The sequence below is a fragment of the Arvicanthis niloticus genome, chromosome 13 (assembly GCF_011762505.2).
Source record: "Arvicanthis niloticus isolate mArvNil1 chromosome 13, mArvNil1.pat.X, whole genome shotgun sequence".
NCBI classification, from domain to species: Eukaryota; Metazoa; Chordata; class Mammalia; order Rodentia; family Muridae; genus Arvicanthis; species Arvicanthis niloticus.
Window position 1 is genome coordinate 34,419,293 of NC_047670.1, and position 13,330 is coordinate 34,432,622.

Below are 13,330 nucleotides of genomic sequence, written 5' to 3' on the forward strand. Positions count from 1 at the left end.
ACACACACACACACACACACACACACACGATCATGCATCCGTCTATATACATTTAAATCTAGATATCTCCAAATGAGAGGAAGCATACAATATTTACTTTTCTTGGCCTGGCTTATTTCACTTATCATGATGACCTTTAGCACAATTCATTTCCCTGAAAAAATTATATAATTGCATTCTTTGTAACTGGGTAAAATTCCATTGTGTACACATACCACATTTTCATTATCCAAGATGTGGGCATCTAGACTGGTTCCAAATTTGAATTGTTAATCATGTAGACTCAAAAGCCAATGTGTAAGTATGATTTATATACTTTGGGTGGGGAATATATTCAGGAGGGGCACAGCTGGATCATATTCTCGTTCTGTTTTTTTTTTTTTTTTTTTTTTTTTTCTTTCTTTGGAGGAAACCACACTCATTTTCTTAGTGGCTCCACCAGTTTATATTCTCAGCAGAATATAAGGGTTCCGTGTTCCCAACATCATCACCAAGATATATTGTTTTTTTATAGACATAACCATTCTGACTTCGGTGAGATAGAATCCAAAGTAGTTTGCATTTCCCTGGTGGTTAAGGAGGTTGTGTGTTTGGTTTTTGTTTTCTCCGGTATTTATTAGCCATTTGTCTTCTTTTGAGAACTACCTATTCAGTTCAATAGCCCACTTATTGACTGGATGATTGGATTGTTCTTAGTGTTCAATTTTTGAAGCTAGAAATACCCTAGATAGACCCTAGATATTAATGCTGTGTTGGATATATAGTTGGCAAAGACTTTCTTCCATTCTGCCTGTAAGTTGTCTCTTCGCTGTTCTGATTGCTTCCTTTCCAGAGCTGCCGTCCTCAGGCACCTATTGCTACTCAAGTGACAGACAAGCATCAGGCCACTGTTTAAGCAAGAAACAAATCTGTAGTTTGAGAATATGCTCTATGATATAGGAAAACTAAATGGAGAGTAAGACAAGGGTTCAGGAGGGGACATTAGAAGGAGATTAGAACAGTCTTACTGGGGAGACGACTTTGCCCAGAAGTTAACAGTGATACAGCCTCAGGCACAGAACTCCAGGTAAAGCACAGAATAAGTGTAAGAGCCTGGTGTTGGGCACACATGGCATCAAGCAATGCTATTCATAGTGTTTTCTGTGAGTAGTACAAATGGCTTCCTCCTCTGAGTCTGCCATCCGCAGGGACAGGACTGCTGTACAGCTCTCCTGTCTATAATGGGACTGAGATGCAAATCATGGCTGAATGATATTTCAAAATCAAGCAGCTGAACAGGGCTGGAGAGGACTTGGGAGGGTGTTGGAGCAGAAATAATGATCAAGGGAGGGGGAAGGGGAGAAGAGAGGGGTTAGCCTTCCAGGGGAGGGAAATTTTGAGGAAGAATCTGGTATCTGAGGGACACTGGAATCTTAGGACAACCCAGGCAAGGAGGTCCAAGTGCCATTTGAATGACATCAGTGTTGGCTGACAAAGGCAGCCTCCATTGTCACCGCAGGGTGGGCAGGTTGTCAGTTCAAGAGAATGTTCTCCCCACTCAAGATGTACGGCCTTGGGCAGAAATCCAGTGTGTGAGTCACTACCAGATGTAAGTCTTGTCAGGGAAAGCTGTGGCCACAGAGAAACTAGTCATGGGTTCCCAGAAACTTCCTGGGGATGAGACAAGAGGTCCCTGTGGTGACCTGATCTGGTACTGTCAGGATCCATCACTAAGACTGAGAGGTACAGAAAGATGAACCAATGGAGCATCTGAGGCTCAGTAGCCCCCTCTCCTCTTCTCATGTCATGGCTGTAGCCTCCTAAACTTCTCAGAAGTCCACAGAGTGCATGAGGAGGGATTGAGGAAGTGAGGGAGAGGGAGTACCCTGGCCCCCATACCACAACTAAGTTCAATTCCAAGGACTTCCCCAAAGAGTGCAGCCCTTGAGTCCCTCATCTACAGAGGAGACAAGATGGGAGCTCTCCAAGGTTCCACCCAGCTGGGACATTGAGGACCTCCCTTCCTGTCCTTCCTTGTAGGTGGCAGGAACTGAAACCCAGGCACATGGACTTTGTCAGAACCAATGAGACACACACAAGGCTGGAACTCCCACTCTGACCAGGTCTGCATGTCTCCACTTCATTCGGATAGCCTCCCTCCTCTCTTCCACCTCGAGTCCTGAGGTGGGCTCTTCCACGCTCCTCACTGCCTGCAAGTCTCTCCTGCCAGACATGGAGGTTCAGTCGCCATAGGAATGACCTTTCCACCCAAGGAGAGTGGATCCTAACTCAGGGCCAAGATGGGAACCCCCCAGAAGCAGTGCCATTAGAAAGCAAGACCTCCTTCAACCACCTCTCCTGTTTAAATCCTGTGAGTCTTTTAATCCAGAATAAATGGCAGCCCTGCCACAAAACCCTGTGGTCATCCTAGCCAGAATTGTCACCTTTACAAGCCCTCCCTCCCATGTCATTTCATGGACCCATGGACCCATAGTGAATGCTTTCCCTTCTTTATGCATAGATTCTGGCTTCTCTATGTAATTTTAAGCTCATTGAAAGCAAGAACCAAGCTGCACATGCACACACACACACACACACACACCGCACCACCAGACTCCTCTTCCAGATCTGATGCAGTGTTTGTACTTGAAGTAAATCTTCTGTGCAGGATTCTGTCCTTTTAGAAGAGATGGTGGGGTATGTAAGAGCATCTGTGAGTCTTAGCTCCGCCCCTTGTACACTGTGGGACCTGAGCAAGTCATCAACACTTAGATGCCTCAGTGTCCTCATTTGTAAATTAGGGATAATCACAGCACCTGCCTGAGTAGTCGTGATGACTTAATGAGTCATGTAGGGGAAGTGCCTCCTTCCGTGGCCAGCATACGCTTGACAACATCTGTGAAGCTGCTGCTCAGTTTGTGGTGGTCCTTGATACAGAATTGTATTGCAGTTTTAAATATATACTGTATTTCCTTGAAGCTCAAGTTTGACATTGGTTTACTGACAAATCTCTTCCAGTCCCTGAATTCGATTCCCTGCAGTTACTATGTGTATGCACTTGCCAATGTGCAGTGTGCCCCCAGTTACACTTGGCCAAAGCAAGGTCAGGGAAATGGGGGTGGGGCAGAGTAAAGCCTTGAGTCCCCAGTTTGGGGCTAGCCACCGCATCAACCACTCTTTACTCAATTCATGTGGCTGGACTAATGTGGACCATGTTAAGGAGACAGCGAGTCTCCAGCCTTGAGTCAGCATTTTGTGCTCCGGTGCATGTATGCACACACACACACACACATACACACACACACACACATACTTTTTGTTTTTATTTTAGAAAAATGAATTTAGTGAGTATTATTTTATGAGTCCAAAGTGAAAACTTCTGGCAATTTTATTTAGACCCTGAAGGCAAGTAATATTTAAGATATTTAATAAAGGGCTGAAAACAAAGCCCAGCTAGAGGAGAGCCCACAGGTAGTTGCTCTGTCTTATCCCTACCCACCCAATCCATCATTCATAGGACAATAGAATTACTGTGGGTTTATCTGATACCCTCTGGAAATCTAGATTTTTGTTAAATGCGGTCAAAAAATAAGGGATGCTCAGGAGAAGGGAAGCAGACTCAGCATTTGTTAGGTGCTGCCACGTACCAGATAGTTGGTGCCGTGAGTTCATGCAGTAGCTAGGATGATGTGAGGGGCCGAACAATTATAATCGCAAACCTAATTATAAACTTATTTAATCTCCATCCTACTCACCTTTATAGGTGACAAAATAAAATAAAATAACCTTGTCTCAGCTACAAAGCTCTTAAATAAAAGACACCATCTGTCATTCTCTAGGCAGGAACATACCGTCTCAGTGGACCAAAGACATTAAGGGTCCACAGCCAGGAGGGAGACAAGTAAACCCACTCTGATGCCTGCAAGTCCTAACCTGTCATGACTTCCTAGGAGACCTGTATTCCAGCCTGCTCCACTGTCAATGTTTGACTCTTGTTTCTTAGAGATTATGGAAAAATTCCCAGTTGATGCTGTCTCTGACGGAGCTGTTTATTTAAAGAAAGAAACCATCGCCAGCCCTGGGAGCTTGGGTTTCCAGCCCACCTTTGTGTCTCTTGCAAAGCTTTAAGGTTCTCATTCTTTCCCAGCCTCGCAGCAGTGCTGGGAGCTGTAATCAGAGGTGTTTTCACACACATCCCATCCCCATCTCCATCCCCACACACACCTGCCAACAGCCACAGTGGAGCCAAGATCCCCCGGGCCAGACAAAAGGAGGCTTGAGCGAGGAGAATGCTGTACATAAATCAGACAGCACTGTGGTTGTTCTGTCTGAAGATTTCAGAATTCTGGGCAGAGCTTCTCAAAGTATGGGGCACCCAGATATAGAGGAGACAGATTTTCATTCTTCAGACAGTTCTGACTAACACTGAGCCTGCACCAGATACAGAATCCAAGTCATTGGTGGCCTCTCTTCTCTCCCAGATGAAGATTCAACTCACTGAAAGGCTTTCAAGGCCCAGAGAACTCCTACCCTCTTTTGCAGCCCTATTCCTCACAGCCACTCTGGTTACCTTCCCAGCTATGGGGAAGTCATGTTTCTCCCACCATAGGCACCCACCCCCTCCTCTACACAAGTTTCCCCCTCTTCATCCCCTCCCTGTACATCTCTTGGGACTCACCTCAATCTATGCTGGCCTCATGTGCCCTCCTTGCAAGCTTGGCACCGTGCTAGGATTAGCACAATAATGGCTTTGATGTCTTTGTCCCCAGTCTGGTAAAGCCAGGGTTCACTTTATCCACAGCTTGGCCTGTAATCTGTGCCCCTGTAAAGAGGTGGAGAAATAACAAAGGAACAGCCTGGGACAAAACAATTGTAGCCCTCCCTGGTGCTCGGGATATCAAGTGTTGACTGTGCTTGACGATGACGAAGAGAAAGTACTTTCTCCCTCTTTCATTGTGGGCATGCGTGTATGCATGTTCGTATTCTTGCAGGTGCACCTATGCATGTGTGCACACATGTGCATGCACATGTCTGTGGAGGCCAGGAGTCAACTTCTAGTATAAGCAGTTCACCACCGTCCACCTGTTTTTAAGATAGGGACTCTTTCTGGGACATGGGTCTCATGGGTTAAGCTAATGAGCCCCCAAGAATCTTCCTGTCTCCAACTCCCCATTACAAGCATGGACACCAATATGCATGATGGCTCCCCCCCTTTTCTCAGGCATACACACACACACATGAATGATGTGTACACATGTTCCATGTATGGAAGGGCACATGCATGAATGGGTTTCAGTGTGTGTTTGTTATGTGGAGGCCTGAGCTTGACAGTCAGGAAGCTTTCTACCTCATTCATTGAGGCAGGCTCTATTGGTTAAATCCGGAGCTGGATTTGATACCACTTACCCCAGGGACCCTGTCTCCACCTTCTAAGGCTGGAATCACAGGCAAGCCATGTGCAACCAGCATCCACTTGGGTTCTAGGGATCTGATGTTACTGACCGACCGAGGTGGGATATCACCTGGAACCTATGACTACCACACTTCCAGACTAGGGAGTAATAACCAAGCCTAGGTTCCACAGAAGCAGTGTGTATCCTTCTGTCTTCTTCAGTTTCTCCCCCTCTCCTGGTTGTAGTTTATGTTGGGTCCAGTCAGAGCCCAGGGCTCCCTCTTCCGTGTCACACTCCTCCATGTGATGTTTTCCCTCAGGGCATAATGACATGTTTCTGAGCGTGGTTTCATGTTTGCTGAATGAACATGGAGTGAACTACAGTAGAGGAAGGCATCCTGGCAGAGGATGTCTCTCATTTACAAACCTTTAAAATAGCCCCTGTCTCTTTTTTTAAGGTGTGTATAGTTCATGTAATACCTTTGGGATTATTTTTTTAAGTTTTATTTTATGTACATTGGTGATTTACCTGCATGTATGTGTGTGAGGGTGTCAGAACCTCTAGAACTGAAGCTGCAGATAGTTGTGAGCTGTCGTGTGGGTGCTGGGAATTGAACCCAGGTTCTCTGGGAGAGCAGCCAGTGCTCTTAACATCTGAGCCATCTCTCCAGCCCCAGTTTTTAAAGTGCCAAGCAGCTTGACAAGATTAGACCAGGCCCAGAAGCAAAATTCTGTATATATATATATATATATATATTGTCTAGGTAACATTTTGCTTCACAGGGCCAGTGTGGCAGGGGTCACATAGGGTCAGTGTGGTTGTAGGCCAGGAAGAGAGGAAATGTGCATATTTGGAGATTTAAGGATACTACAGAGCCTTTCACTCATTCATAGTCTCCTGTTGAGCTCTGCCGTTCATACACAGAGCTGTGGGCTCCACTGGGCATACACCGAGGCAGTCCCCACTTTTACCATCCGGCATCCCTCCCATGACGGAGGAGGAGGCAGGCTGTGTGCATAGCCCTCCAAGGTGCACAGAAAGAAAAGATAACTGAAGACAAAGATGGGACCATGCAAGAGTACCAGGACTTGACTAGAGGCCAGCGCCTTCTGTCTCCAAGCACCACGCCATTTACCATGCTGGTCAAAAACAACGGCATGCTAGGACAGTGGTTCTCAACCTGTGGGTCGCGACCCCCTTTGGCAAACCTCTATGTCCAAAAATTATTTACATCAGGATTCATAACGGCATTAAAATCACAGTTATGAAGCAGTAACAAAAATAACTTTCTGGTTGGAGGGGTCATCAGCCCAACATGAGGAACTATATTAAAGGGTCAGGGCATTAAGAACTGCCGCTCTAGAAGGATGGAGAGAAGCTGTGTCCAGGAATAAAGCAAAGCACAGAACTGATGCTGTGAGCCTCTCCAGGTCTGAGAGTCCCTGATGGTGGGACCCCAGCCCAGTCACTGTGCTACTCTGTGCTCGAGTGGCTGCCTGTGACTAACAACGGGTACTGTCGAAAATAAGAGGGGCAATGGCATCCTTACTTGGCTCTACACCACCTCCGTCAGGCGTCAGGGTGAGATGGTAGGGCAGGAAGGACGGCAGAATGTTTGAGAGAATGGCCTACCCCAGCCCAGCCATAGGGCTGCCCAGAGTGGAGGAGCTGGCGCTGGAAGACATGTATGGAATTCTCATCAATTTTTCTGTAAAAGGCAGACATTGAGGGGAGGCGGTTAGAGGATTAGGGCTGAGGTCAGCAGGTTGAAGAGAAAGAACAAGTCCCAGAAAATCAGGTGACCGAGCAGGCGCAGACTTCAGCAGGGCTTCGGGAAACCCTTCTGAAACTACATGTGACCACAGCCAAGTCAAGGAGGTGTGTGGGCATGCCGTGTGGTGTGCTATGCTCACCTTTCAGAACACTTGTACCCCACTGCTGGTGCTTCGTGGGGTAGGATTTGTGTGAACCAAGGACACACCTACATCTGCATTATATTGGCATGTGTCTTAGTCATGGTTTCTGTGGCTTCAACAAAACACCATGACCAGAAAGCAAGTTGGGGAGGAAAGGGTTCATTCAGCTTACACTTCTACGTTGCTGTTCATCACCAAAGGAGGCCAGGCCAGGAACTCAGATGCAGGAACTTGAAGGCAGGAATTGATGCAGAGGTCATGGAGGGGTGTGGCTTACTGACTTATATCTCATGGCTTGCTCCGCCTACTTTCTTATAGAACCCAGGATTACCAGTCCAGGGATGGCACCACCCACCATGGGCGGGGCCCTCCTGCATTGATCACTAGTTGATAAAATGCCTTTCAGCTGGATCTCATAGAGGCATTTTCTCAACGGAGGCTCCTGCTTCCCTGATGACCGTAGCTTGCTTGTGTCAAGCAACCAGGCACATCATGGCTCCCTGTGTCTTAGAGGAGGATTTTAATGCCCAGCTAGGGTCCTGAAACCAATTCTTTATGGGAGATGAGCCTAACTTTAAATCCAGGATGCCAACGGGCTGCTACTCATTGAGGAAAAGTAACAGCCATGGATCCTATGAGGGCTTGAGGAAGCCACAAGAACATGTCTCTCAGAATCAACTAAGCACGGCTCACAGGGACTCACGGAGGCTGAAGTGGCAATCATGGAGCCTGTATGGGTCTGAGCTAAGATCCTCTGCAAACATGCTGCGGTTATTTAGCTTGGAGTTTTTGAGGAACTTCTAAGAGTGGGAGTGAGGCTATCGCCGACTCTTTTGCCTCCTCTTGGGACTCTTCCCTTCTACTGAGTTGGCTCATCCAGCCTCCATAGGAGGCTTTGTGCCTAGTCTTATTATAACTTGTTATGTTTTGTTTGGGTGCTACTCCTGGGAAGGCTCTTTTCTAAAAAGGAATTGGAGGAGCAGGGGATGTGGGGGAGTGGGGAGGTGTAGGGTGGGGGACTGAGAGGAGTCAGGGAGTCCAGTGGGGAGGTACTGTGTGAGAAGAGAATGAATAAACTATGTGTGACATCCAACTATGTGTGACATTCCTTCCCCTACCATGGCTAGCTAGATGCCTCTGGTCATATACCTGGACTTGGAATCAGAGAATAGCAACCCTCACCTGCCTGAAATAGCACTTCCCAAGAGTCACCCACTGCCTGATCCCCTTGGGGAAGGGGAGGGCTCTTTTCCCAGATAGATCATTCTGTGGGCAAGGAGGCGAGATGTGAATTCCTTGGAATCAGGATTAATTAGACACTGACACACTATGCAGAAGCTTGTGTTCCCCTGAGGGGAGTGGTCCAAGACCTGGGAATTCTGACATAACGGAGAAGGAGATACCTGCCTCTGGATTCATGTTGCCAACCCCCACATTCTCAAAGAGTTCTGGCCTGAGATCACCCCCCACTTCAGCAGACTGTTCTTCCCCAGGCCATTCTTACTAAGCACGGCCTGCCTGGCCCTTCCTTTTACTTCACCAACAGGTAGAAAGGAATACAGTTTCCAAAAGCCAATGGAAATGGTTTGACTCCACTCTACCCCTCGCCAGCTCCGTGTCGGTGGCAGCCAGCTGTGGCTTCACTTAGCTCATTTCCTCACCGTGACTGAGATAATAATAATAATAATAATAATAATAATAATAATAATAATAATACTATAAGCATGTTTATAGCCTGTGAGTCGCCCATGGCTCTTGTTAAAATGCAACTTCTGAATCCACAGCCCTGAGCCTGTCTTTCCAGCAAGGCTCTCACATGGCCTGAGTTTGCTCTTTGCTATTCAAAGGAACACGTCTGAACAGGAAGAATCCTGCTCAGGTGTGTCCAAGAGCAAGTGTGGGGAGCGTGGTGTAGACTCAATAAACACTAACTTCAACCCCGATGACTCTCTTTACCGAGGTCAAAAGGTGTCCCCATGAGAACAGAGAAACTTCAGTTCACTTGAGAGTTCATAAGGAAACAAGAAAAATAAAAATAAATAAATAAATAGAATTTAAAAAAGACACGTTTGGTTTTGAGGATCCTAGCCATAGGGAGCAAGGAGAGAGAATCTCACAGCCAAAAGCAGCCCCGCATGTGCTCACAAGGTACCCGCACTGGCTGGCTGGGGAGCTCTAGGGCCCAGGCCTCCACTCACCATGCTACAGCTTGTCAGCAGAGCCCCCACACACGCCCTGCTCTGCCAGCCACTGCTCTCCAGAGGAATTTTCAAAGCACACAGGGTGTGTTTGGCAGGAGTCTCTCCATACCGTTGGGGCCTTTAGCTTTAAGGACTACATTATCTTTTCTGCTTGAAGCCTGAACACTGATCGTCCCCCTTTGCTGGTACCGTAAAGACACCCTGCACAACCCGATGCTGGTGATAGGCAGGGATGATCTGAGGAGACACTGGGTGAGGTTACAGAAGCCCAAAACCCTTTCCACACCCACGCGTTCTGCCTTTGCTTTCACACTCCTAAAAATTCTTGTCTTGCCACAAACTGCTGACTCATCCAGAGTTGGGGTCCCCTCCCCCCACTTTTTTTTTGTTCCTCTTCTTTCTCTGGCTCAGAATTGCCACAAAGCCTGGAGACTGTGAAGTTGCTTTGATGAGTGCCTGGGTCCTTACAGGGGTTCATTTTTTTCCTTCCCACCTCCATCCCAGTTTCCCAAGGGCTTGGTCCTGCTGGGAAAGAAAGCTGGATACCTGGTTTGCTCTGCCCTGCTTCTCACACAGAGTCTCTCTTCTTTGCAGGTCTCCATGCACTGGCTGCTCTGGAAATCCTGCTGCAAGATTCCCACGATGTAAGGAACCCGCAGACACTGGTAAGTGATACAAGGGTGAGCTGTGGTTGCGCCTGGCCCAGGTTGATGTCAAGAAAGGGTAGGAGCTGCATGGGAAAGCCAACCGTGCAACCCTGTTTCCATCCACCCGCACCTGGACACAGCACAGAGCCAAGCTTCCAGGTGTAAACCTCCCAGAATGTTCTGGCTTCCTGCCAGGGCTTCCCTAGAAGCCATGAGCCTGCAGGTGGCTGGCGCTCTCCTCTCTGCACAGATGACAGCAACTCAGACTTGTAGGCCAGGGACATATTTTTAGAGTTATGTTCAGGAAAAAAAAAATGTCTTAGAACAGAGTGTGTAGCGCCTGGCTTAGCCAGTAGGTGAAGCCACCCTAAAACCATGATAAGAGCTCCAGGGGCGGGGAGGGGGGGAAGGGGAAAGGGGAAAGGGGTGGGGGAGGCATGGCAGGCACTGTTGATGACTTGGCCTAAGCAAAACTCCCTGACAAGAGCTATGCACAAATGCAGTGGAAAACTTGGATCGATAGTGAGTTCCCTGGCAGTGGCAGAATTCAAGGAGAGGCTGGACAAATGTCCATGGAAAAATATTGAAGTGGGAAGCTTTGGGAAAGCAGTAGTTTTCACTCTCTTCTGTGATAATCTAGAACCTTTGAGGGGCAGGATGTATAGGAAGAGGGTGGAGGCTGAGAATAAGGCTGGTGGCCACTACAGAGACTACTGAATAAGGAGACCTTGCATCTTTCCTGTGCCCCAGTGTCACCAGCTGATGCCGGGCAGCTCACATGCATGTCTATAATCCTAAACACCTGGTGTACATGTTAGAGGAGCGTGCACAGATCTTGATGGGAGGTTTTCTGGGGAATGGCTCAGCACTGCCCCCTCCTACAGCACGGCTACCCAAAGAACTCCCTGCTACTCACACCATCAGAAGATTTGGTCTAAGATGCTGACTGTACAGAGTAGAAGAAAAGGCCTAGGGAACATGGAAAAAGAGGAGGTCGGGGGTGTCACCTACTGCCCGGTTCGCAGGAAGACTAAGGGAATCCATGGATAAGGCCCAAGTAGGTAGATGCCAGAGAATAGAAAATGGGCTTTACCCAGAGGCTTACTTGGGTCCTTTGGCAGGGGCAAGACATATCCTGGACACTCAGGTGACCAAACCCCTACCTGCCGGACAAGAGAAAAGCTGGACTTCAAACCCAAATGAGGGCATTAGGCAGGAGTGAGTCCACGGTCTGGCATAGTATGAATGTCCAGCCTCTGTGCCCTCAGACACTATTTGAGGACAGAAAGAAAGGGAAAGCAAAGGAAGCAGGCTGGATAGTGACTTCAAGTCATGACCCATGACACCCTTAAAGCTGATGCTGAGCTGTAAGGATAACTGTGTCCTTGCATGCACAGGCCCTGACACATAGTAGGTGCTCAGCAAATGGCCATCAGCTAAAGTTGTGAAGGGGAATACAAGGAGAGTGTATCTGTGCAGAAGGGCAGGGACCCTAGAGTGGACTGCCACGTTCAGGCCCAGGCTCTCCACTAGCTTTGTGACCTTGGGAAAGTTGCTGGCCTCTCTGTGCTTCAGTCTCCACATCTGATAAATGGGGACAGGGTCATAAGGATTCATGTTCACATCACCATCCAGGATGTTGTGTGTGTCAGAGGTAAAGCTGGGGCTGTAGCCAGAGGCTCTGCTGTGGCTACGTTGTGGAACCAGGATGTAGTTACTCGCTCTGAGGTCATGCTCCAAACTGGAGATGCTGTGGATTGGTCTACTGGATACGCATCTTTCCTGCTGTCTCCTTCCTGTTTCTGATCCTGCTCCAAAGTCAGTTACCAGCTGCTGGCCCCAGGGAGCATGGTGCCATCCAATGTCCAATCACCCCTCCTCCCTCTTACCATCTAAGAGGGTTGATTGGTTCATTTTCTCTGCCAGTTAAAGAATTAAAAGGCAAGGGGAAAGATCTTAGGCATATCAGGTAGCAGCAGAGAAAAGACACAACAGGCAGAAATCAGCCAGTAAAGGCATTAATGAGGTGGGGTATGCAGAGAAAAAGAGTCTGCCAAGGGGCACTCAGAAGCCAGAAATTAGTCTCTCCTTGAGGGATGAGGGTTTAAGTCTTTAAAGGGCTTCTCTCTCTCTCTCTCTCTCTCTCTCTCTCTCTCTCTCTCTCTCTCTCTCTGTGCAGAAATGTGAGCTTAAAATGGTTGCCTGTGTTTATAACTGCAAAGCAAAAACCAAAAACTTGGTTCTTCTGTGGAAATTGTGTATTGGTCCATTTTCAGTTACTATAACAAAAAAAAAAAAAAAATAGAGTCTGGATAATGTATAAGAAGTTTATTTAGCTCATGGTTTTAGAAACTACAAGTCCAAGATCAAGTACCCTAAGTCATATGGCCTCTTGGTGGATGCTAGAAGCATGTGTAGAAGAGACATATGACGAGACGGGAAGCCAGAGACGAGAGAGTCAGGCTTGTTTTCATTATGTTGCCTTATTCTCCCTAGAACTAATAAAGGCCCTGAGATAGCTACTTTACCCTCCTCCAATGACGTAATCACTTTCATTAAGCCACCAAGTTCTGCCTTGTCAGCAGCACAGTTCTGGAGCCCAACCTTCTAGTACATGACTGTTTGGTGCATCCCCTCCTACACCATCGTCTGGTGTCTGACCACCATCTGGCCCCTTCCAAGGAGAACATACTGACCTCAGAAAACACCTGGGCAATGGGCAGGACCCACTGGGCTCTTTCAAATATGAACATTATGTTGAAATAGTCCTTCAGTGGTGTCTTCGATGACCCTTGCAGCCAGAGCTGTGGTGCCCATTAGCAAAAACAGGCAGATTGGGTGGTTGAGACTTGAGGCTATTATTTGTTATCTCTCACCTGTCCTCAGACACAAAGCCAACACAGCTGCGGTCCTCTGACAGAGGTGGAAGTACCGGTTTGGGACTCCTCACAGTACACAGAGCTGACCCAGGCAGCCTGCTTCTAAGCGTCTTTACTTGGCCTCTCTGTTGCTGCCACTTGCTCTCCCTGTGAGCAAAAGAAGCAATGCCCCCACCCCCTGATTTGCTTTCCTGGCTCTTTTCCCCCAACTCTCTGGCAAAACTCCTTCCCACTATAAAAGGGCAAATGAAAAATAGAAGATCTATCAGAAACAGCCCTAACACAGCTAGAATTTATTTTCCAGCATTTCTTCAT

At 47.7% G+C, this 13,330-nt stretch overlaps 1 protein-coding gene across 1 annotated transcript in view; it reads left to right on the top strand.

The window, feature by feature from the left end:
* The window catches only part of Zhx2 (zinc fingers and homeoboxes 2), a 149,267-nt gene that overhangs the window by 60,968 nt on the left and 74,969 nt on the right, over window positions 1–13,330 (top strand). Inside the window, exon 2 of the mRNA XM_034516705.2 lies at window positions 10,084–10,154. The gene's annotated coding sequence lies outside the window, so the exon portion shown is untranslated. The remainder of the gene's footprint in view (window positions 1–10,083; window positions 10,155–13,330) is intronic.